Source organism: Pavona decussata, unplaced genomic scaffold, assembly GCF_977016875.1.
Source record: "Pavona decussata unplaced genomic scaffold, jaPavDecu1.1 SCAFFOLD_165, whole genome shotgun sequence".
Classification (NCBI taxonomy): domain Eukaryota; kingdom Metazoa; phylum Cnidaria; class Anthozoa; order Scleractinia; family Agariciidae; genus Pavona; species Pavona decussata.
The window spans coordinates 334,363-359,785 of NW_028145576.1; the positions used below are offsets into that span (position 1 = coordinate 334,363).

Below are 25,423 nucleotides of genomic sequence, written 5' to 3' on the forward strand. Positions count from 1 at the left end.
TCCGACCACCCCGTTATAACAACCGCATTTTCGCGGCCCGAAGGTGGTCGTATTAACGGGGTTCCACTGTATATGTACTCATTTGATCAAGAAAACATAAACGTGAATTTCACGTTTGCCGTTTGCCGTAATTTAGAACTGCGTTTACGGGAAACGACAGAAATTACAACGTGACCAAGTTAATCCTTCATTTGCTGCTCACTGTTTTCAGTTTCTGAGTAAAATTGATTAGTTTTCGTTTAGCATAAAAAACCAGAATTGTTTTCCAATACACTCTACTTTTTTTTTTTTATAAGAAGCTTTTTCATGAGAACGTTGAAGCTGAGATTAACCAAAATTTTAAGAACGTATTTTAGAGAAACATTCCTCAGGCTTAGAGTCCATTAAGAACGTTTTTATTTTGCTAATCTGTCTATAAAATCAAGGTAACACGTGTAAATTAACCAAAATAGTTAAGGAGCATGCTTTTTATATACTATATCTCAGCAGGCAATGCTTGATTTACTGAAATACATGTAGTATATATACCATGTAATTTAAGAACATCTTAAAAACGTTTTCAGCCTCAAATCGTAAAAAAATATAAGAACGTTCAGCCTCAGCTCCAAAATTAGACGTTCTTATAAAAAATACAGAGTTTATTCTAATATATGTACTCATTTTATCAAGAAAACATAAAGGTGAATCGCACGTTTGCCGTTTGCCGTAATTTAGAACTGCGTTTACGGGAAACGACAGAAATTACAACGTGACCAAGTTAATCCTTCATTTGCCGCTCACTGTTTTCAGTTTCTGAGTAAAATTGATTAGTTTTCCTTTAACATAAAAGACCAGAATTATTTTCCACTATTCTAATCTTTGTACTCATTTTATCAAGAAAACATAAACGTGAATCTCAGTCACGTTTGCCGTAAATGCGATTCTAAATTGGATAGATAGAGAACCGCGCTTACGGCAAACGGCAAACGTGAGATTCGCGTTTATGTTTTCTTGAAATAAAGAGTACAACGATGAGAATAGTGCAAACTAATTCTGGCCTTTGATGCTAACGCAAAACTACTCAATTAGACAGAGAAACTGAAAACAGCAAGCGGCTAATATAATATAAACATGGTCACGTGGTGTTATCTCACGTTTGCCGTTTGCCGTTTGCCGTTTGCCGTTTGCGTAAGCGTCATCCTTAACCTCTCTAATCCCTCTGTTAATACAGAGACCAACCGAGCCTCGAGCCACAAACCCTCTGATCTTCCCAGAAGTCTGATCGAAAATTCGATGGGGTAACCACTACACCACCGCGCCTCCACAAACCGATTAGAGGACTTTTTTTTTTTTCACGGTAATCAACAAACTTAGCCTCTTCAACTGAACAGTTATCACATAATAAAGTATAAGGTGTATCTTTTCTAAGTTTCACACTGGAGCCAGCTCTAAATACACATACTCGATAGTAATCATCAGATTTAAGAATTTGTTGGTGTGTATGTGGAAACTGATATCCCTTAAGTACAATCATGATTTGCATCGCTCTCGCTGTTCCTGTCTTCAGTAATTATTACGAATTTTAAACCAGCTAACAAATTGAAGTGGAACTATTACAAGTAAGATACCTTGAGATCTTAAAAGAAGTCCAACAGTAATGTTCACTCTAACTTATTTCAAATTTTGTAAAAATTAATCAGTAAGCTCGGCAATTTGAACACGCCCATCATTTTGCAAATTCCACCATTTACACCTGAACAACTCGTCCCACTACAATACGAACCACCTCCCCCTCCGGCTTGATTTGAGTGAGTACTGCTTCCTCCTCCAGAGTACCCCCCTCCACCACCAGATGCACCATTGTCTTCGGATCCCCCTTCCCCACCACCAAACCCACCTACCGCCCCTGCTGGTGGCCCTCCATTGTTTTCACTATTTATTCCACCAGCTCTTCAACCTACCCAACCCTGAGCACGTGACCCTCCTCTCTCACCATCATTTGATCCGCCCCTACCACATCCCTGAGCCAACCAACCCGCATCCACTCCCCCATGGTGACCAGCACCTGCAGTGTTACATTCACCTGGCTGTCCCCCCGTTCCTCCATTCCTAGCTTTAGAAGAATATCGACCCACACTTCTTTTGCCACCAGTACCCGACTGACCATCCACCCCGTTATATCCACCAGAAGCACCCCCTCCCCCTCCGGCAGCTGATGATAGTACATTACCACTTGCATAAACAAAACTCCCTCCCTCTCCCTCTGTACCAGCATTGTCCTCTACAGACAGTCCTAGTTCAGCTGCTGTCCTTGTAGTTGATTCTCCTCCTTTCACCTCCACTGAATCTCCTCCTCTCTGTCCCACCACAACATTAAGTACTGTCCCTCTACTCAGTGTGAAAATGCCTTCCTTCAGCGCTCCCCGGCCGCCATAGTAAGTTCCCGGTTTGTAACCATAGTTGTACGAGTGCATTCCTCCTCGAGCGCCCCAGGCTTTGATCAGATAGCGACCGCTCCTTGGAACTGTGACATTTTGCATAACACCAGTAGATGTAAAGAGAGAGACTCAGCTCATTTTTCAAAAACTCGTGTCATTTTAAAAAAAATGAGCCAGTTCTCTAAGCGAAATTACGCTAAAAAAATAAAAATCCCAAGGTCACGAAAAAAATAAAAATCCCAAGGTCATGAACAAAATTCCAAAAAATTCAAAGGGATTTTTCATCTGCTTACGCGGAGGCCGGTTAATGAGAAAAAATCAAAGGGACTTTCCCTCGGCTTAAACTTCCGGTTATTAATGAGAAAAAATCAAAGGGACTTTCCCTCGGCAAGCCGAAATATTTTCACAGAAAATTCTGTAAAAATCATTCATTCTCTTTTGAAATCATACTCAACATCGCCAATCACTATTTTTCCATTTTTCGCAGCATTTGCAATTCCAACCGCGCAAAGATTCATTCCGTTCATCGCTTCCTTTCTTGTGGCGAATTCAAATCGACTTACGGCGTTTGAAAAAACATATAAGGCTTTTTCATTTTGTCTTTTTTTGAAGAAAGACCAAGCGCTTGTTCCAACTCATTCTTCGTGAAAATTACGTTGTTTTTTATTTGCTTCTTTTTCGCCATTTCAACAAGCGAAGAACGAGCAGGTTGCAAAATGATTTCATCGCTTTGTTTGATTAATTCAATAAAATCATTTTTTGTCTCTCTGGCGAGAAACAAATCGAAGATGCCTTTTCCTCTCAATTTCAGTTTCAAATCGAGAAAATCGTTTTCCATTTTAAATAAATATTTTTTAAATATTTTTAAGATTTTTGGAAACGTGTTTCACAACATTTTCAGAGGCAACCTCTTAAGACTTCCTTTCTTGTGGCGAAGGCTTTCGAGGAAGTCAAAAGTAAAAACGTCCGGTGCTAACCGACGAAAAATAGTATTGGGGTTTTGTTCGACCAATACGTCATGTTAAAACCACTTGATTGGTTATCCTTTGAAAGGGAAACTCCCTTTTTCTTCTACAAAACAGCAATCAACGCATTTTCAAATCAATTTTAAAATGACTGATGATGAGGAAATGTCGTGGGATTATACTTGTGGTAGTGAATTGCTTGGCGTTGCAACAAATTTAACTATCTCTGAAGAACAAGAAGCAATACTGAAGGAATATATTATCTACCACGATGAAATGAAAACATTTCTCGAAACCTGTCTCGATAAAGGACAAAAAGAAGATGAAATTGCGGCAAGTGTTTACTTCAAAGAAAACAAACCAAGTAAACCGAAAGCGAGTCTTGGAAACTTGTTTGGGAACAGAAGTCGGAGACACCATCAAAGTGTGGAAGAAATTCATGAATTTCTGAAATCAAGAATCATAAATCAGCAACTTCAAGAAGAACAGCCTGCTTTTAACTCTTCTGTTTACCAAAGTTGGGAAGAAATTTCACTTCAAATAGAAAAACACATACTCTTTGGTAAACATAAAAAAATCAAGCTCTTGTTGCGGACATCAATCTTGGTCTACTCTTGGAAAGTGAATCACAAATTTACCAAAGGGAAAAAATTATGAAGCGCGTGACTGGAACTTTTGACAAGTGGATCACAAATAACACAGACATTTCTGTTCGTCATGCAAGAAGACTTAGAGCTTTGGCAAATGCTTTACAACCATTTCCACGGATGAAAAAACGTGATTTAACAACAACAGAGATGTGCAACAAACTCTCAAATATTCTCAAAGTTCTTGAGATTCCTGAGTTTCAAATTTTTTGGTCACAAACAACTTGAAACTTTTTTTATCGTGGTCAAGAAAACAATGCCTTAGAAACAGCGGCCATAAATGTCCGCCGTTGCCAAGAAAACAATGCCTTAGAAAGAGCGGCCATAAATGTCCGCCGTTGCCAAGAAAACAATGCCTTAGAAACAGCGGCCATATATATCCGCCGTTGCCAAGAAAACAATCCCTTAGAAACAGCGGCCATAAATATCCGCCGTTGCCAAGAAAACAATGCCTTAGAAACAGCGGCCATAAATGACCGCCGTTGCCAAGAAAAAAATGCCTTAGAAACTAAATAAAATGATTTTTATTTAACACGCTTGTGATGTTTATTTTTCACAAAACTAAAATTTACATATCTTTTTGGATATGTAAATTCGCTTTTTTAATTTTTCTCTCGCAAAATAAACAACGAAAAGCCACCCGATCTCTTCTCAAATTCAACTCTTAACTCGCTACGTCGAGAAGGGATCCGAGTTTTTTTTGATATTTTTTTTTAATCTCCTCTTTCAAGGCATCAACATCAACTGGCTTCGTCGGTTCGCTTTTGACTGTTGAATCCTTCCTTTCTTTATTTCGAAGACGCTCTTTCATCGAAAAATATTTTTCAATCTCTCGCAAAATCGAGTCAAACTCACCATCAGAAATGAATCCATCCTTCAAAGCTTTCGAAATCAAACGACTCACTGACAAATGCGACGATTCAGCGAGAGAAATAGTCTTTTCATGTTTTCGCACTTTCCGTTCCAAATTTTTACTTCCGGCCATTGAAGCCGATGAGACGAGCGTCGTAATCAATGCCGTCAAACTCAAAGGAACACCGACAGCAATCCCGATTCCACTCAACGAAGTTGCGACACTGCTTGATGCCAACAAGGTTGTCAAAAATACTGAAACGGATGTTATTTTCGAAGCGACTGATTTTGCTCTCTTGTATTTTTTGCTGACTCGTTTGTAATGAGAAATTTCGTCTTCGAGTTGTTTTTGACAATCACAAATCTTTTTCAATCTGAATTCAGCGCCAACTTCGTTCACTTCGCTTTGAAGCGAAGGATAAAGTTGAGGAGCACTTGGAATAATATTTTGTTCACTCATTTTATTAAAAGATCTCAAATAATTTCAAATTCAAATCTCAACGGAAGCCCATTAAAATCGATGACCTCACCAGTTTCTTCCGTCACTGTGATTCGCAAAGAATCGATTATTTTTTTCCCACCTGCTATTTTCCGAAACGGGCTATGTTTTGATGAATATTCAACTCTTTCGAAAGGCCTTCCTTTGATGTCAAAACACGCCAAAACATTTGAAGGTTTTTCGTTGAAAAAATTTTCGTTTTTATCAACGAGATCGCAGTTGATGAAGAGGTTGTTGAATGAAGCCAAACGATTGATGGCAGTATCTCCACTTTTCAGAGTGTGCCGTCGTTGGGCTTTTGGCGAAACGTCCTGACTGATATCAGTCAGACCAAGAAGATGAGTCAGGTCACGATCAAAAATAACTTTTCTTCCAAGAGGATTTTCAATCACAATTGGACCTTTTTGGTCATCAAGTTTTACTTTGATGTTTTCTTTTTCAAGTATTTTCTTTATATCTTTACCGATTGTGTAAAGAGTGTAATTTCCAGGATAAATTCTATTGACAGCACTAACGTTTTTGTCATCAAATATGCTGATTTCTCCTCTTTCTTTCAAATTAAACCAAGAATTATAAAAAGAGCAACTGATCAACCTGATGAACCCAAATTTTTCAATTGGTTCACCAAAGTAAACCGTGTGATCATTTGAATTTGTCAAAACAGTCAAAACAACCATTTTCTTTTCAAAAGATAAAAAATGGAAAACTTGTTAAAATGGATAGATTCCCACCCAAAAGAAGCAAAAAGACTTTCCGAACAAGCAGAAGAAAAAGCATGGCGAAACTTCAAAGCCAAATCCCAACGCTGACCTCAGCAAATTCGTTGCACAAGTGGATATGACCGACAAAACACACGCAACAGCTCAAATAAATTTGGTTATTGTTCCCGGTCAACATTGGCAAATTGTTTCACCCAATCCCAAAGATTGGTCTGTTGAAATGAAGAAAGCTCTTGGATTTGGAGGCTTTCCAATCGAGCTAATTCTCAATTCAAATCCTTCAAATCCAGTTCCAGCTGTTCCATTTTCAGCCAAAATCCCCGAATCTTTTGGGGAAATCCTCAACCAACCAATCAAAATTTTTGTCAAACCAAATGAAAGCTTCACAACAAAATTCCGAGAAATATTCACGAAAACAAAGATCACCCACAAAACAGGAAAAGAATCAAGAAAATGGCTGAATCAACCAAACATTGACCATTGGCCGCAACAACTCAACTTTGCCTTTTGGTGCGCAACAACAGCTTCTGGAATCTCAAGACATCTCGTCAATTCACTCCCACCTCAAATCAAATCCTTTCTTCTTTTCCACATTTATTTCACAACAAGAAGGATTCTCTTCGAAATGGGAGGAATTCAAAGTGAATCTGCTCTCCCAGGTGATCCCACATTCAGTCAAACTGAAAACAAATTCGACATTCCTTCATACAAGAGAATCTGTGCAGAATTTCAAATCTCGCCAAACGCAGATTTCAGATTCACCTTTGGTCAAACTTTTGGCTTGGGATATGTGAACATCTTTTATCCAGGAGAAGGAGACTTTGCACAAAAGCATTGGACTTATCCTCCAGCAACCCTTGAAAACCCATCAAGTCAAAGATTCTCCGATGAAGGCGGAACTGACGCAAAAGGAAACAGAATTGATTTCATCAGAAATGATCAAGGAGCTGACAAACAGTTTGAATTTTTCATGCCAAACGGACCTCTCAACGGACTTTCCCAAGCAGGAATGTCAAGACTCAATCAATCCATTGAAGTATTCGTTTATTGCACTCTTGGAGCACAAGTTAACGTCAGATCATCAATCCTTGGTGAATTTGGAGGCGCAAAGGAAGCTCAAAGAGAATTTCTCGTCCTCATGGAAGATGCAATCAGACAGCCTGACTTGTCAAAAAGTATCAGTAGATATCAGCTTGCAATTGATGAGGCAAAAGTCAGGCTTGATCTTGCCATCTCACCAGGAACATGGTTAATGCCTTCAAATCTTGTTCTGAACACTCAAAGCACAGTTGGATACAACAACAATCTGAAAAAAGCAACTGGAAACATGAAACTCGGAGTCAACTCTGATGTCAATGTTGACTTGAAAAAAGTTGGAGTCAGGAAGATGGATGGAGGACAATCAAAAACTAACAGACCCACTTCACATCCTTCAAATACAGAAAATGAAAAACCACCGTCTTTGGATTCTTCAACAGTCACGAAAAAACTTCAGGAAGCGAGTGACAGCGAGCGGAGCGGAGCGACATGAAATGAAAGCCAAGAAAAAGTAGAATCAAATCACGAAACTTTGAAATCTGGAGTCATCATTGCAGCATCACTCGCAGCATTTGCCATTTATCGTATTTTTCGTTGAGTCCAATCCAATGGATTTAACTCAATTTTTCACTCGCTATCGCGCGCTCGCTCCGCTCGCTTTCTTTTGAATCTTTTCAACCATGAAAACTGCAACAGCAAGAATCAACAGCCAAGCGTTTTTTCCAAGGAATCCAACAACTTGTCCTGCAGTTTTGAAGGTGAAACTGACGATTGAACCAATCAATCCAGGAAGAAGTTGACCAAGCTTTTTTCCAAGATCTTTCAAAGCATTTCCAACTCCTTTGGCAACAGATTTGAGTCCTTTTGAGAGCGCATTCACAATCACACCGATTGTTGAACCAACAGCAAGGAAAACAGCAGCAACTGTGAATCCATATTTCTTGAAAATGTTTTTTATTTTCTCTCGAAGAGGCCTTTCTCTTTCTATTTCTTCAATTTGTGTTCCCAGCCTGGCAAGCTCCTCTTCATTTTCTGCAACTCTTGCCTCAACTTCTGCTCTCAGTTGGGAAGAAGTGTTTTCATCTTGAAGGATTACTTTGTCAGTTTCAATTTGTTTCTTTAGCTCAGCCTCTCGTTTATTCAGTTCATCGATGGTCTTTGTCGTGTTGAGTCTTTCTTCAAGAGTGTTTCTTTCTTTTTGTTTTTTTGCAAGATCAAATTTTAGTTTGTAAACCTTTTCTTGTTCTTTTTCTTTGTTTTTCACTTGTTTCTGCAAAGACAAATTTTCTTTTTTTGCATTTTCAAGATCTTTTTGCAGATTATTTTTCAGCTGCTTCAGTCTTTGCAATTCTGTTTCATTTTCAAGACTCGAGCCATGTTCTTTTTCGTTTGCATCAATTTTTGATTGTGTTCGTTCGAGTTTGCTTCTCAAATCCCTGATTTCTTGAGCTTTTTTTTGGAGTTAGTCAGTATTCTTTTTTGCTTGTTTCAATTGTTTTTCTGCTTCTCTCAGTCTCTGCCGGTTTTCTCCTATTTCAGAATTATCTTGAGCGATCAAAGATTCAGCATCAGTGCCCAAAGCAGATAATATTTCTTTTGGCAATTGTGGGTTTAATCTTTCTTTTCCTGTTGTTTGCTCTTTGGTCATTAATGGGTAGAATTTTTTCCCACTTTTTTTCATCCTGACTTCTATCTTATCTTTGAAAAACCAAGCTTCAAGTTTATCATCTTCTGCATTTGGGTATAATATACTGAGATCATCCCATGCATCTTTTGTGAGGGATTGCGAGTTTCCCCAAGTTTTTCGACCTCGAGTTTCACCTTCAATGAAAGATGTTTCTGCAGTTTTTGGTCTTGCTCCTTCTTTTCCATAATATCTGTTCATTGATGTCTTTGGAGTACTTTCACTGGGATTGTTTATTTCTTGATCAGAATCTTCATCATCATCTTTATCTTCATTTTTATCTTCTTCATCAGGATCAAGATCTTCTAAAGGAATGTATTCTGCCATTTTAAAAATAATATATTAAAATGGAAGTCAGTGAAAAAATCAATCCGAATTTTGAGAAAAAAACATCAAACGCTCTCAAGGCAGAAAGAACTGTTCACAGAGTCACATTCAATCCAAACAAAGCTTCCCCAGGTGAAACACTCAGGATTCCAGTTCCAAAGCTTCATGAGGGAACAGTCTTGGTTCCAGATTCACTCGCGTTGATTTTTGATTTGCTTGTGAGTGGCCATGCAAATAATTTTCTGGTGAACAATGTTTCAAGAGCATTGGTTTCCAGATTGAAAATCAAGTTTGCTGGAGAAATTCTCGTTGACACAGACGGTTGGGATCTTTTCAAGCTATGGGAAGATCTTTTTTTGACAAAACACGAACGAGAAAACATGTTGAGTGAGGGAATTCAATCTGAGGCTCTCTCAAAAATCAGATCCAATGCTGGAGACAAACCAACTTCTTCAGTCGTGAAGGAAAACAAGCTCAATGATATCTTCAAAAGCAAATACAGAATCAGACTTAATCACGAAATTTTGAAAGATCATTGAGTTTTTTATCCAAGAGCCTTGTCTGATGAGCTGGTTTTTGAATTGACCCTTGCTCCTGCAAGCGGTGTTGTGAAGGGATCAGATGCAACAAAACTTGCATATGAATTGACAAACATTCAGCTTGAATATGAGGTTATTCAAAGCAAAAAGCTTTCAGATGAAGTCAATTCAAATCTTCTCAACGGAGATCGTTTCATGTTTGAGCATGTCACTCATCACAAAACAATCACATTTGCAAAGGGAACAGACTTAATTATCAACGAGTCAATCAATGTTCCGAGAAGATCAATGAAGGGAATCCTCCTCCTTTTCTTCGAACCTTACACTGCAGGTGCAAGAGATTCAGAAAAAACATTCAATCCTGACATGAAAGAGGTAAAAGTTGACGTGAATGGAGTTCCAAACAAGATTTTCAGTCAAGGAATGAAAACGAGAGACATGTTTGACGAAGTTTTCAGAAGATTTGGAAAGGAAAACTCGTCAATGAACGCAACTGAATTCTTTGCTGGAGACAAGTTTGCATTGTTCATCGATCTCAGAAGCATGAAAGACAATGATCTTCATGGAAGTGGAATGAGATTGGTGAACACAAAAGATGGAGTTTATTTGTCAATCAAAGGAACAGCAAGTGGTTCAGGAAATGTCAAATGTCACATTTTCATCTTGGCTGATGTGCAATTCAACATTTTGAACAAAGAGCTTGAGAGTGTGACATTAATTTCTTTTTGATCAATCAAAAAGAAATTTTAAACTGGTGGCAATTCAGTTCCAGGAGGAACAATCATCAACTCCTCTCTGGCGAATCCTCTTTTTGGACCATCTTTCAAATAATAAAGAACCGGTTCTTTTTCATTCACAATTGCCCTGTCAATTGAAAAAACTTTCAGAGACCAATTCGGATCAGTTGCTCTTCTTTGACCTCCTTCAAGTTCACCAGAAGCAAAAAGAAACCTCACATTCACTGAAGAATCAAGTCTCTTTTCATTTTTTCCAACAGGTCTTGAATAATTTGGTTTCTTTGAATCAACCACCTTTTCTTTGATTGCGTCAATTGACCTCTTTCCTGTCAGTCGAGTTGTTTCATTGTTCAATGCTTTCACAACTTCTGGAAGCCTTTTCACCCATTCTGTGGATCTTTCACCAGATTTAAAGTTCATTTCTTGGGAATATTGAAAACTGAAAAGTCTTTCACCCAAAGTTCGATTGAATCTCTCAACATGAATTCTCTTCCTGGATCAACTTGAAGAATTTTTGGCCATTTCAAAGGTCCTTTGTAAATTTTCTGAAAAGCCTTTGAAACTTCAGATGAATCTTTTGAAGTGAGAGGTCCAGCGGCTTTGAATCTGCTTGCAACATCAACAACTGTGAGAGCATATTTGAAAATCTTTCTCCCTCTTGGGAGTTTGTCATGAGGAAGAAAGAGAAGATCAGCTTGATGAATTGCATTGGGAAGTTCAACATCAAATGTTGGTCTTTGGATGTTTTTTGGAACAGGCAGATAGATTTGCCAGATTGCTTGTTTCATCAACCAAAGTTTCGCTTCATCTTCAGAAACATTGGCTTCTTGAGAAAGTTTTTTCGCTGCTTGAAAGCCTTTCCAATATCCTTTTGGGGAATAATAAATTTTTGACAATTTTTTGTTTGACATTTTTAAAGGAAATGACTTGCTGCAAATCCAATAGCCAAAGCTGATGTTCCAACAAAGATCAACTCTCCCTGTTTTTGAGATTCGCTTGGTTGGTAAAAGTCTGAAAATTGAGGTTCTTTGAGATGATCAATTTTTTGTTGATGAACCTTGTAATAAAGTTTTAAAGCAAAGTCAGTGTTTGCGAAATTTTGTTTTGCTTCATCTTTTATTCTGTCATTTGTTTGAATCCAATCATTCAGTTTTGCTCGATTTTCTTCGTATTTTTCGAGTTCTTTTTGATATTTTTCAACTGCCAGGTTGTGTCTCTTTTTTTCCTCAAGTGAGGCTGATTCTGAATCTCCAGAACGAAATTTTGCGAGATAAGATCCACCAACTAAGGCGGTTGCATTGATTATTACTCCTCCAATCATGATTGCGATGCTTGCCATTTTAACTTGGCAATATTTTTTGTTTTTCAAGATAATCTTTTGTTGCCAATGAGGCAGCAATGATTACAGTGAATTTCACATAATTCATGAGATTTGAGGAAGGATCAGAAGTCATGGGTTCTTTGATTACTTTCTTTGCAATCCATCCAAATCCTGCAGCCAATCCAGTGATTGTTGCAGCATCAGTCATTGTTTTCACGAGTTTATTGTCTGACATTTTATTTCAGAAAACAAATTAATCCATTTGTTTTAATTTTGGAGATTTTTTTCTTTCAATATTTTGCCTCTCAACTTCTACCATATGATCAATCAACTCTTTTTGTGCTTTTTCGCTTCGCTCACGCTCACGCTCACTCCGTTCGCTTCCCACTTTGCTTTTATTTTTGAAAAGATGTTTCAATTCTTCCCTCTTGTAATACAATCCAGCAATCGAAACAATAATGCTGGCAACAGAAAGCACTTGAGTGAGTGAAAATGAGCTTCTTTGTTCGCTTTCATTTTCAGTTGATATAGGGTTTTCTTTTTGTTCTTGAGTGTCGCTTAGAGTGACTTCTTTTGCTTTTTTCTTTGCTTCACGTGCTTTTTTGTTGTGTTCAGCAAGTTTTTTTCCAGCCGCAATTCTTCCTGGATTTTTTGGAACTGTTTGTTTTGTTGTTGTTGTGATTTGTTCAGAATCAGGTTTTTCTTTCTTTTCAGAACTTGTTTGAGGTTCTCTGATTTGTTCAGGTTCTTGAGTTTCCATTTTAAATGATTTTTTAATTTCTTGTCATTTCATTTAAAATGGAAAAATTAAACAAAGAAGAACTTGAAGTTCTTTTGGAATATTTCAAAAATGAATCAGAAGAAAACAGACAAAAACATCGACAATATCTTGAAAAAGACAATCTTCAAGAAAATCATGAGTCAAGATTTCATTTCTTTCGAAACCAAACGGGAGAAACAAAGACAAGACTCATGCAAGTCTTCAATGACAGACTCAAACACGAGATGAGTTTAAAAAAGGATATCTTGAAGGATGTTAAAGAACTTGTTAAAAATGAGAAAAAAAACTCCTTTCTTTCACAAGTTTCTTGGTTATTCCGTTTTTCTTTTTCTTTTTTAAAAATCAATGCAAATAATAATGAAATAATTTTTTTTAATTTTTTATTTATTTTTATTTATTTTATTTAAAATATGACTCTTGAACCTGAAAAATTCAAATTGATACCATCGAGTTACAAAGGCAACAATTTCGAAAAAATTCAATACGATGGCAAAGATCTTCTCCAAAAACTCAAGGGTGATTTTGTCATCACAAAATATGGTCAAAGGCTGCAACTTTGTCTGAAACCTGTCGATTACGAGATTTTTGATCGGATCCATCGTTTGGCTGGCAAAGAAAATGTTACTTGTTTTGGTGGCATCGGCATTTCGATGAACAAAAATACTCCATTTTTTGATGAGTTCAACAAAAGAATGGATCAAAGCAAATGTTTCAATGAAAACAAAGAAATCAAGATGCGTGGTTGTGTTCTGGCGTGTTTTTCATCATTTTCAAAGAACGGTGTGCTTCTCAACCTTTATGCAAAGCAAGTCAAAGTAAATGAATTTTTGATTAATGATTTGACGAATGAAGAGATCGAGTCATTTTTTGATCTTGAAGATTAATTTCATTTGGTTTCCAAATGAAATCATTTTTTTGGAAAAACGCAAATAAAAAACAATTTTTTTCCCAAAAATTCTTTTATCGTTTCAATTCCATCCAAATAATCTTTTCCAATATAATCACCCAATGAATCTTTGATTATTTCAATTTCTTCAATTTCAATCGATTCTTTTGCTGCAATATTTTTGTCGTATCCACCTTCATCTTCATCAAAATCTTGATAATCATTGTGAACTTCCTCAAATTTCAAAATTATTTCTTCAATTTTTTTTCCTTTAATTCTTTTTCTTGAACTTTTTTTTGAATTGCTTTTTCGTTTTCTCTTATCCAATCAAGAATTTCAATTGACTCATTTAAAAATTCTCTGATTTCATCAGGATCTTGATAATTTTTTTCATAATTTGGTTCTAAAATTTCTTCATTTTCATAAAACAAATCATTATATTGTCCATTTGTTGCTGAATTAATAAAACTATAATATTTTTCGGAAATTTCATAAGTGTTATCAAGGATTTTTTCAATTTCAAGACAAAAATTTTCATAAACACTGAATTGATCGAAAATTTCTTGTTTTTTGGCATTTCTGATTTCCCAATGACACATGAGTTTTTTATGGAAAAAATTCTCGTTGAAATCATTTTTCGCAAGAACTCTGGCTGATAATGATTGAAGAATTTCCATTTTATTTAAAAATAAAAAAAAAATTTTTGATTTTTTTTTGAATTTTTTTTCAAGTTATTTCTCAGGTTCTTATCAAGTTCTTCTTCAATTTCTTTCACAGGTTCTTTTCAAGTTCTTTTTCAAGTTCTTCTTCAATTTCTTTCACAGGTTCCTTCACAGGTTCTTCGCTTCTATTCGCTCCTTCTTCAAGTTTCAAACTGTTTGCTGCCAAAAGACTTGCACTCGCAGCAGCCATGTATTTTCCGTATTTCAAATAAAGACTTCCAGCAATCAAATTGAGTTCTCTGTTCACAATGAAATCATTTTTCAATCCACTCAAAAACTTTTCTTGGTCAAGAGGAAAAAAAAAACAAAGTGCTTTTGAACTGGCTTGCAAAAATGTTTCAACAATTGCACCACAAGTTTTCGAAGACAAAGAAGCTTCGTATCTTTTGAAATATTTTTCAACATCTTTCTTTGAAAGTCTTTTGATTTGATCTTGAGTGAGTTCAACTCCAATCATTTCCTTGCATTGGCCACTTGCTGCCAAAATGGCGAGATTTTCTCTGTGATCTGTTTCAATGGGTTGGGGTTCAGTTTCAAGAAGTGACATGACTTCTTTTATTGATTCTTGTTCTTGGATTTCCATTTTATATCAAATGGAAATTTTGTTTCAGTTCAAAGAAATTTCAAAAGGATGTCTGAGGGAAAAATCAAGATGAGAAAATTTGACTTCTTTCAACTCTTTCATGTATTTTTCCTTTTCATCTTTTGTCAAATCTCCTGCGAATTCTTCGAAGACTGTTTTCATGTCTTTTGCTGATGGGGTGAAAAAAAGAATCAAAGAAACAATGTTTTCTCTGAAAGGTTTTGCTATGCTTGACATTTGTTGAGTGAGAACCCAAACGCTGATTCCTGAATGTCTTGCAGAAAAAGCAAGTTTCACAAGTTCATTTGTCCTTTTTTTCACATCTTTTGATGAAGCGCAATCATCGAGAATGATCAATGTGTTTGTTCCTTCAAAGGCAAAGGAGATTATTTTTGAGCCAGTCATTGATTTGATGGTGTTCTAGAATGATAATGAAAAAATCTTTGTCATTCTCAGCAAAATTATCCCAGGTTTTGTTGTTGATGAATGTTGGACAAAGGAGAAAAATAAAATCAAATTTTTGATTGAATGTTTCTTTGAGAAGATTCACAATAAAAGTTGTTTTTCCTGAATTTGTTGGACCAACAATCAAAGCATTGAATGGAATGTTTTCTGGATTCATTTTGTTATTTTATCATGCCCATGTGCAAACGTGTGAATTCCATCCTCTCTGATGATTCTCTTGTCATCATTTGCAGAAAGAGCAATCTTGTTGACTGTTTCTGTGAAAATTTCGTGTTTATGTGATCTGATGATATTCATTGATCTCATTTGTTTTTTTCCTGAAATGAAACAATCTTTGTAATCTTGATGTGTGATTGTTTTTTTGATGACTGATTTGTTGATTCCTTTGCATTTTTTTTCTTCTTTTTTGTCTTCATGCATTTTGATTGAATAAAGTTTTGCCCTGAGTCCAACAAACTCTTCAATTATTTTTCCTCCTGCTTCGTCTTTCATCATTCCAATTACTTTTTTGTTGATTCCAGTTGGAATGTTTGATGGATGAATCTTTGGGAAATTTGATGTTTCAAACTTTTCTTTGACATCAGCAGAAATATCCTGAAAAAAATCATCTGTTTGGATTTCATAACAAAGAGAATCAGTGTCTGTGAAAAGGAGTTTGGCTTTTTCGTGATATTTTGGTTTCATGTAATCCAAAGATGAGAGTTTTTGAGACGTCAAGAATCGACATTCCACAATAAACTGGTTTGTTGAAAAGAAGTTTCATTCTTTTCATGTGAATTGCAATCAGATTTTCATCAAAGATTGTGCAACTTTCAAAGTTTGGTTTTGCTGCGAATTTCAATGCAGACTTTCTGTTGTTGACCAATTTGATGTCAACCCTTTTCCTGATGTTTTCCATGGTCTTTCCGAAAACAGAATTGTTCATGAGTTTGAAAAAATCTTTTTCGAAATCATTCTTTCCGTTTGCTCTGAGCTTTGTGTTGAGTTCAATATAAGATTTCAACCGAGGTTCTTCTTTGAATTTGATGATTCTGTGAATCTTTTTCAGTTTGAGACCCATTTGGAGATATTGCTTGAGATTTCTGTGATGAATTACGTATTTTTCTTTGTTGTTGAGAGTCGGAATTAGTTTTTCAACATTTTTGACAATGATTCTCTCAGGAGCAAGTGGGAGATCATTGTGAGGGTCATGAAGTTCTTTTGGGTAATCAAGGTCAACTTCAAGAATGCAAGAAAAATTTCTCCAGTTGTCAAATTCTTTTTCATCAACCCATTCAAATCCTCTAACAGGCAAAGGCTCACACATTGCCCAGCCATAAAGATTGTTTGCGTCAAGATAAGGGATAAATGTTGAAGGTTTTTCTGGATCAAAATCTTTTCCCATATATTTGTTGTTTGCTTTTCCAAATCTGTTTGAAATCATTGAAACACCTCCTCTTGTGCCTTTTTCAATCATTTGAAGCATGTCAATGTCATTTAGGAGTTCGAGTTTGACTTGTGTTTTCTTCAAAGATGCATCCCATGCAAGACCTGGAGAAGTGAAATACCATGCTGGATCAAGCTCATAGTTTTCAAGGCAAACATTCCTGAATTCCTCGAAAACATCACAAAGCAACAAAACATCTGTTTTGAGATAAAGATCGTGATAATCTCCCATGTTTTTGCAGTTGAAAGTTTTCCAAACTTTTTGAGCATGTTGATAATCTTCATCTGTGATATTCTCATCGTTGAGTTTTGAATAAAAATTTTCTTTTGGGGGAAGTTTTGTTTCTTGAAATTTTTTGATGTTGTCCATGAAGTCATAAGGATAAACTCCCTTTTTTGAAAGAAGATCAAGTTTTTCTCCAAGTTCTTCTTTTTCTTTTGGAGTCAGTTTTTCTTCCTTAAGGGTTTTTCCTCTTTCCCTGATTTTTTCTTTTAGGAGACTTTTTTTTGTTTCAATCTTTTTGTCTCTTTCCAGATTCTTGACTAATGCATCAAGAGAAGATGCCATGAATTTGAAGCTGTCAACGAATCTGATGTCGTGTTTGATTTCATGTTCTTTTCCTTCTTTGTCGATGTAACGACCAACAACTATCTTTTTTGTGAATGAAATGTATTTTTCCTCATTGTTTGGAATGCATCTGATGTCACCTTCAGTTTTTCCAAGATTTTTGACGAAAAGATGAGCGTCATAATTTTGAAGATTGTGAAAAATCACTGGAGTGAACCATGGCTTTCTGTATCGGAGATTGCATGAGTTGTGAGCTGCTCCTCGGAATTTTCCAGTGAAGCGACAGTGATCTCTGACTTTTTTTTCGTCTTTTTCAAATTCTTCTTGACATATCCAACATTTTGTTGATTCGTTGAAATCTTTCCAATCATTTTGTGTCATAATCAGGGGCTTTTTTGGAATATTTTGAATCCTTGTGATATCATCTTCAATCATTTCAACAAATATTTGAGATATGTCTTGATATGGAGCTTCGCTCCGACTACCTAATGGTGAGTCTTCATTTTTCATTCGATATGTCACAGTTCTTGAAAGGTTTTCATCAAAAGAGCATTTGATATGATAACAAAACCCACAAGGTTTGTGTTTTTGAAACTGGCTGGTAAAACACTTTTCTGGATTCGGTTGACATCCGCTGATTGGTTCAACAAGAGACTCAAAATCAGCGAAGATGACAAATGGCATTTTTTGTGAGCAAATGTGATTTTCGAATTCGATGAAAGTTTCCTCTTCTGGCATTTGGATTAATTCATGGCTTTTGCAAATCTCTTTGTGAATTTCAAGTTTTTCATTTGTTTGAAAAGCATTCAAGCATCGGAAACAAATATGAATTGATCCATTGTGTTTTGTGATTTGACTTGACAGAAGACGGCTCATGTCTTTGATGAGACAATAATGCTTTTTTACATCATCAGCAATCAAAAGAAGATTTATTTGGTGTTGCCTTTCTGTAGCTTCGCTCCGATTCCCCCTTCGGGAATCTTCTCCTTTGAAAAGCCTTAGAGGATAAACAGCTTTTTTTTCATAACCAAAAACATTTATTGAAATGTTTTGGTTCAAATTTTCAAAATGTGATATTTGTTTCAAATCAATTAGAAATTTCAGGCCATTCCAATTGAGTCTTTTTGAATTTTCTTTCAATTTTTTTTCAATTCTTTCTGCATTTTTCTTGACAGGAAAAAGAGCTCTGGTGATGCACCATTTGAAGCATTCATTGTCATCATTTTTCATGTTGATGATTGCTTTTTTGTTCGCCATAACATCTGGCAGTGGGATGTATGATCTCCCTCTGAGTGGAATGTATTGTGTCATTTGAACGTCAAGTGACAGAACTCTTTCAAGAACCCAGTTTGATCCTCTGTTAGCGAAATTTTGAAATCTTTCTTCGATTGTTTCAATCATAGAGTCAATGATTTCTGATTCATTTATCCCTTCATGATCCCCTCCAGGGATCGGGCGCAGAGCGCCCAGATTTTCAATTGTTTGAGAATGAAAATATGGGTACGCATCTATAATATTTCCGTTGGTCAAATCAGTTCTTGTCATATAGCAATTGAGAATGAGTCTCATCCTTGTTTGTCGATTTTGTCTCATTATTCTCAAAACATCTGGTTTGACAATTTGCATGAATTCTATTTCATCATAATTTCCTTCTCTTTGAATTCGAAATTGTCTTGCAAAACCACTCAATGCTGTTGCTGTTTCTGTGACTCTTGTTGTTGGTTCATTAATTTCTGTTGGCGTCTCTTGATAAGGGGAGTGATTAAACATATCCCAAAAATAATTTTTCCAACCTTCCAAATAATTGGTTATGTTTCCCTACCAACGAGAGTAAAAAGGCGTTTGGTTTTTTGGATTTGAGGTCTTACTTGCCATTTTATATATATATATTTTTAATTTTTTTTAAATTTTTTTTTGAAAAAATAAATTTTTTAAAAAAATATATAAAATGGAAAAAGAACAAATTGAATTAAAAATTTTAGTGAGTGGAAAAGATATTTTTCAAATTTCTTTCAATGGTTCATCACTTGATTATTTAAACCAAATTATTTCAAAAAGTGATGAAATCACAGTTTATCCAATTCATGCGAGTCTTTTGAAAATGGCAAAGAAAAAAAGAATTCATAACAAAATGGCCTACACTAATGAGGAGCTTAAAAAAGCTTTTGGACTTCCTTCCAAAGGTAAAAAATTGAGCAAGTTTGTTTTTGAATCTTCAAATGAAAGGCTTGAGTTCAACACAAGAAAGGAAACCTTGGAGAAACTGAAAATATCGGCTAATAGAGTTGCTGATACTATTAAAAATGGGGGAATAGTTATAGAGGGAGTTAAGTATGATTTCAAAAGAAAATGAATGATTTTTTACAGAATTTCTGTGAAAATATTTCGGCTTGCCGAGGGAAAGTCCCTTTGATTTTTTCTCATTAATAACCGGAAGTTTAAGCCGAGGGAAAGTCCCTTTGATTTTTTCTCATTAACCGGCCTCCGCGTAAGCAGATGAAAAGTCCGTTTGAAATTTTTGGAATTTTTTTCATGACCTTGGGATTTTTATTTTTTTCGTGACCTTGGGATTTTTATTTTTTTAGGGTAATTTCGCTTAGAGAACTGGCTCATTTTTTTTAAAATGACACGAGTTTTTGAAAAATGAGCTGAGTCTCTCTCTTTACATCTACTACACCATATCGCCCCTTGCGTCCATCCGTCGTGAAGTTAAGCGAAAGAGGACGGACTGATGAAAAAGGAAAACGTTATTCAGTCAACTTTTAAAAACACTACAGCAGAACATAAACTAAAGCTTTAATGCGTATGTTCTAAATATCAGTTTGTTGAGCCATATTGGACTATCCAAGACAATACTTATCAGAGAGTTGCTTATCATTCATTCTGTCCAGTTGCAGCATTGGGCGACCACTGAGCCACGGGGAGGAAGGGAGTTAGTATGGTCATAAGGATTGTCAAGGCCGAGGTTTGGCTCAGTCTTACAATTTCTCCCGAATGATAAATTCCAACCTAGAGGTGCTAAGTGGGTCTCAGTGGGAGTGTAACTTTGGCGGTTAAGGTTACTTGATACCTTCAGAGGTGTCTCACGTTTAAGCGATGTAGCGCGTCCAGTTTAAACTGTAGATACCTAAACCCCTATATCAAATTAAAGCTTATAGAGCTGACTATCAAACCATACCAAGAATTTTGAAATAAAATAAATTGTCGAATTTTTCACGACCTCTAATTGCGAGCGTCCGAATCACCTTTTTCAAGCTACAAGTCAAAGTGAATTTTGTTTTTTGCTAATTTAATTTGCTCCTCAGTTTCCTGACCCAAAGCGCTAGAAAAACGTGTCTGCGTTTTGCCATATTCAATCGCAGTGAAAAGTTATAGAGCATTTTCGAAATAGGATGAAAAAAATGTGGAGTAATCGTACAAAAATCACTCTCGGAGAAAAAATATATCGACAAAAAAATTCGCAGACACGTTTTCACAATTCTTGGTTTAGTTGGATAGCCAGCTCCATAAGCTTTAATTTGATATAAGGGTTCAGGTATCTACAGTTTAAGCCGGACGCGCTACATCGCTTGGACGCGAGACACCTCTGAAGACACCTCTGAAGGTCCCGGGTAACCTTAACGGTAAAATTTTGCCGATTTTCACGCTTGACGGTTAAATTTGACGGCTTTTGGCGGTTGACGGTTCTCAAGAGGAAATTTGCCATGAATTAAAGTTAATATTAAAAAAATATTAACCTCTTACTAACCGAGCGCGAGGGCCGTACTGAGGAATCTTGGCCCTAGGTCGTGGCAGTACGGACCGGGCGCAGCGAGGTCCGTACAAAAACGGCCGAGGGCAGAACAAACAAAATTGTTAATAATTTATTGAATGACCATTTTTAGAGGCAAGATGAATTTGCGGGAAAGACAAATCCATTTCACTTCTCGCGCGCGTGCCAACAATGGCGCACATTGCAGAGGCAGGGAACAATTTTTCACTTCATCGGATTTATGGATCAACTCTGAGCCCAAGTAAACGGATGATAGAGCCTCCCAAGTCAACTGGTTGACCGTAAGGCCAGCCAGTTTGTGAAAGGAAAGTCCTTTGAGCTTTTTCCAAGCGAGATCTGTCTTGTCGCATTCAGGCCGGTGAGTTTTGTCGGGAAAATGGAGAACGTTCCGTTACTTTGTTTAGCCTCTTGGGATATTATAAAGCAGTCGTCATCTACCTGTGATGAATTTTTGTGTTTAGATGCTTGAAAGCGAGTTGTGGAGACAATAAACAATGTTGATATCGGACAACGCGGTGATGCAAGCCTTCCAGCACACAAGCTCTCCATCGAACGCCGACTGAATCGCGAAGAATCGAAGTTCTCGAAAGAGAACTTACGTTCCATCGGGAAAAAGTTGGGGACATTGAAAGTTCTATCGTAGCGGCTACCTAAGAAACGATACTAAATACACCCGCTGTGAGATCACAAGTCGCCGACTGTCTCTGTAAACGCCTCGCTCAGACGACAGCCTTGCGTCTTCAACTTCCCTCAGGCCCGTAAACAAGAAAAGGCAGCTAAAAATTTGGGGTATCAATTTGCCTGTGTTTAATTTAACCGATACACTGGGGCATTAAATTTCCCTGTGTTTAAATTTAGTGATGTACTGTGGAAGTAATTTGCCTGTGTTTAATTTAACCAATACTCTGAGGCATTAATTTGCCTGTGTTCAATTTAGTGATGCACTGTGGAATTAATTTGCCTGTGTTTATTTTTACCAATACACTGGGGCATTAAATTTCCCTGTGTTTAAATTTAGTGATGTACTGTGGAAGTAATTTGCCTGTGTTTATTTTAACCAATACACTGGGGCATTAATTTGCCTGTGTTTAAATTAAGTGATACACTGTGGCATTAATTTGCATGTGTTTATTTTAATCAATACAATGGGGCATTAATTTGGCGGTGTTTAATTTAACTAATACACTGGGGCATTAATTTGCCTGTGTTTAAATTAAGTGATATACTGTGGCATTAATTTTCCTGTGTTTATTTTATTCAATACAATGGGGCATTAATTTGGCGGTATTTAATTTAACCAATACACTGGGGCATTAATTTGCCTGTGTTTAATTTAATCAATACAATGGGATATTAATTTGGCGGTGTTTAAATAAGCGATACACTGTGCCTGTGTTTTATAAGATTAATTGATACACTGTGGCATTAATTTGCCTGTGTTTAGATCAAGTGATACACTCTGGCATTAATTTGCCTGTGTTTAATTTAATCAATGCAATGGGGCATTAATTTGCCTGTGTTTAATTTAACCAATACACGAGGGCATTAATATGCCTGTGTTTAATTTAATCAATATAATGGGGCATTAATTTGGCGGTGTTTAAATAAGCGATACACTGTGGCATTAATTTGCCTGTTTTTAATTTAACCAATACACTGTGGCATTAATTTGCCTGTGTTTATTTTAATCAATACAATGGGGCATTAATGTAGCGGTGTTTAATTTAATCAATACACTGGGGCATTAATTTGCCTGTGTTTAATTTAACCAGTACACTGGGGCATTAATTTGCCTGTGTTTAAATTAAGTGATACACTGTGGCATTAATTTTCCTGTGTTTATTTTAATCAATACAATGGGGCATTAATTTGGCGGTGTTTAAATTAAGCAATAGGATTAATTTGCCTGTGTTTAATTTAACCGATACACTGGAGCATTAATTTCCCTGTGTTTAAATTTAGTGATGCAATGTGGCATTAATTTGCCTGTGTTTAAATTAAGCGATACACTGAGGCATTATTTTGCCTGTGTTTAATTTCACCAATACTCTAGGGCATTATTTTGCCTGTGTATAAATTAACTTATACACTGGGGCATTAGTTTCCCTGTGTTTAAATTTAGTGATGCAATGTGGCATTAATTTGCCTGTGTTTAAGGTGACTCGACCCAGTTATTTTTGGGTGGTACCACCCAACTTTGAAGCTCCCTGGTATCCCCACCTTTACTTTTATCGTAAGTGTAATACATAGAATGTATAACATATAGATCAATGTACAATATAGCAAAAAAAAAATTGGCGATCGGAGTAAATGTCACGTGGCTATAGTGCCACGCTACTTTGAGGTCTGAGTCGAAATTCTGCTGTTGCCGGCCTTTTTTCGTGGGAATCTCTCGGCTACACATAGTGCGCAATAGTGCCTTGCGCTGAACAAAGTTTCAACAAAATCGCAAAGACCCAATTCGAGAAATTTAGCGCTTTCTAAATTTAGGTCATAATTTATGTAAAAATGATAAGCAAACTTTACACGATTATATCTAATAAACTATGAAATTTATTCCTTTATTTTGGGGATCTTTATAACAGATGGGCCCTTGCAAGTCAGCAGAAAGCTTTAGGGTCTTGTAAATGCGCGCGATTTTGAGCAATGCAAACATATAGAAATTATAGTTTTAGCTATTTGTTGACGCTTGTCAACGTTTCAGAGTCCTCCTCACAAAAAAAGCATTTTCTTAAAAATTCGTATTTTTTTTTTTTCCTTCAAATTTTTTCAGGGCCACAATTGATTAACTAACTACCCGGATTCTGAATTCTATGGTCATTGAAAAACTGTGACATTATCTTCTATGAGCTCAAACTTGAGTAAACGTTAAAGATTTTCAGCATTTTGGCTGAGATTGTGCTTTGGGAGTTTTCTATTGTTTCGAGTCTGTCATAGTACAGCATACTTGTTCAGCACGCGTCCAATGACCACGCTTGCCTGACTTCCGAATGCACTCATTGGACATTGAACGCGTGCTGAACAAGAATGCTGTATCATGACAGACTCGAAACAATAGAAAACTCCCAAAGCACAATCCCAGCCAAAACGCTGAAAATCTTCAATGTTTACTCAAGTTTGGGCTTATAGAAGATAATGTCACAGTTTTTCAATGACCTTAAAATTGATGGGTGTTTTCACGAGTACGATTATATTTCACTCTTCAAATTTGAGGAGAGCAGGCGCGCGAAATTCAAAATTCAGGTTGAGGAAGCCACAATTGCTAATTTTGCCGTGCTGGAATAATATACGGTCTTAAAAGTGTAACATCGCAGCATGGTCACCATAATCACTCACTTGAAATCATGGCACGGAAAATTTTTCATCTTGTTTCGGAGGAATCATAAAAATAAAACGCATGTTCTATTTTCGCTTTGACAGCCTTATCAGATAAATGACCGCAAGTTTCTTCTCATTGGCGGAAATTAATTGCTGAGTCGCTTTAGCTACCTGGTTTGGTGACTTAAATTTAATGACAATTGCATTGAAGTTTGCCGACTCGCTTAACTTTAAGCGAGTTGGAAAAGCAACTGTTTTGACGAGATTTCCGTTTGTCACTCGCTAAGCGACCTGAAAAATTGCTCGTGAAAACACGGCCACTGTGGCATTAATTTGCCGTGTTTATTTTAATCAATACAATGGGGCATTAATTTGGCGCTGTTTAAATTAAGTGATACACTGGGGCATTCATTTGCTTGAATTTATTATAATCAATACACTTGGGCATTAATTTGGCGCTGTTTAAATTAAGTGATACACTGGGGCATTAATTTGCCTGTTGTGTCGGTTGTTACACTAGCTCACCTCGCACAGTGATGCCTCGTTGTCCTGTGCTTCAGCAACGCAGTCGTAGTAGGGAAATTCTTATCACAATAATCAAAGTGTCTCCTGTATGGAGCCATTTTCCAACGCAAATACTTGTGTAAACCTGTTGTGGTGCCCACATATTTTGTGGATTTCGTAATTTACTTATATTCTTTAAAGTGCTCCTAACCCTTCAATTTGTTTTCTTTTGGTAGATTTCCATATCTTTCAAGAACTTGTTTTCGAAAAATTTTTTGAGAAATATTGAATCCTTTTTTTTTACGAGCGCTAGAAGTGAAGGCAGTCTTGTCGATATTTTCACCTATCGTTCGCATTAGTCCCCCACTCGGCCAAATACATTTAAATATGGAGCGTGACGTAAGAAAAGGACATCGTGCAAAAATATCCGAAGATTCGCAGTAATGCTACAATTATAAACAGAGAAAATGGTTGAAAAATGTGTGGTTTTTGCATGCAGCAACTCTCGAAATGTAGAGAAAGGAATCAGCATGCATAAGATTCCTTCTGAATCCTTCTGGTGTCCTTTTCTTACGTCACAGCTAAGAAAGTGTCAAATATCAGACGCTTCTCATTGGCTCGTTCCTAATGAGCCCATGAGACAAAAATTTGTCC

General features: G+C 36.5%; 1 pseudogene; it reads right to left on the reverse strand.

Moving 5' to 3' along the window:
* Positions 1-1,358: 1,358 nt before the first annotated feature.
* On the reverse strand, positions 1,359-16,839 carry LOC146464327 (uncharacterized; annotated as a pseudogene).
* Positions 16,840-25,423: the final 8,584 nt, after the last annotated feature.